The sequence below is a fragment of the Gnatocerus cornutus genome, unplaced genomic scaffold (genome assembly GCF_029298725.1).
Source record: "Gnatocerus cornutus isolate USDA-ARS CGAHR unplaced genomic scaffold, icGnaCorn1.1 ctg00000285.1, whole genome shotgun sequence".
NCBI lineage: Eukaryota > Metazoa > Arthropoda > Insecta > Coleoptera > Tenebrionidae > Gnatocerus > Gnatocerus cornutus.
Genome location: NW_028275604.1, coordinates 1 through 1,143, shown reverse-complemented (window position 1 = coordinate 1,143; position 1,143 = coordinate 1). Strand labels below are relative to the sequence as shown.

At 47.4% G+C, this 1,143-nt stretch overlaps 1 pseudogene; it reads left to right on the top strand.

Moving 5' to 3' along the window:
- Window positions 1–297: 297 nt before the first annotated feature.
- LOC148165547 (small subunit ribosomal RNA) lies at window positions 298–1,143 on the top strand (annotated as a pseudogene; the record flags this gene model as incomplete).

Below are 1,143 nucleotides of genomic sequence, written 5' to 3'. Positions count from 1 at the left end.
CGACGACAACTTAGAACGGATGAATAAGAATAAAATTGTTGCAGGAGATTCAATCAAGGATGATGTGAAAAAAATGTCGAAAAATTTTCCATCCAGAAAGATCGCGTGGCGTTACGTCTCTTCTTACGAGGTTTTCGTTTCGCAGACACGCACACTTTCTTCAAAACAATAATAGGAAAGTGTTCAGTTTTTTATAAGAGCAGCAGGTGTCTTTCCGAAATTCTACGATTATTGTAGCTTATATGACTAGAAGGAAAGAAAGACTAAAACTCTCTTATTTTAAAACAAGAACGCAGTTCCCTGGTTGATCCTGCCAGTAGTCATATGCTTGTCTCAAAGATTAAGCCATGCATGTCTCAGTACAAGCCAAATTAAGGTGAAACCGCGAAAGGCTCATTAAATCAGTTATGGTTCCTTAGATCGTACCCACATTTACTTGGATAACTGTGGTAATTCTAGAGCTAATACATGCAAACAGAGCTCCAACCGGAAACGGAAGGAGCGCTTTTATTAGATCAAAACCAATCGGTGGCGGTCTCCGTCATCGTACAACTTGGTGACTCTGAATAACTTTACGCTGATCGCACGGTCTCGCACCGGCGACGCATCTTTCAAATGTCTGCCTTATCAACTGTCGATGGTAGGTTCTGCGCCTACCATGGTTGTAACGGGTAACGGGGAATCAGGGTTCGATTCCGGAGAGGGAGCCTGAGAAACGGCTACCACATCCAAGGAAGGCAGCAGGCGCGCAAATTACCCACTCCCGGCACGGGGAGGTAGTGACGAAAAATAACGATACGGGACTCATCCGAGGCCCCGTAATCGGAATGAGTACACTCTAAACCCTTTAACGAGGATCAATTGGAGGGCAAGTCTGGTGCCAGCAGCCGCGGTAATTCCAGCTCCAATAGCGTATATTAAAGTTGTTGCGGTTAAAAAGCTCGTAGTCGAATCTGTGTCCCGCGCCGCCGGTTCATCGTTCGCGGTGTCAACTGGCGTGCCGCGGGACGTCCTGCCGGTGGGCTTAGCTCGAGAGGGCGGCCCAACTCAATCCCGCCGCGGTGCTCTTCATTGAGTGTCGAGGTGGGCCGGCACGTTTACTTTGAACAAATTAGAGTGCTTAAAGCAGGCTAAAACTTCGCC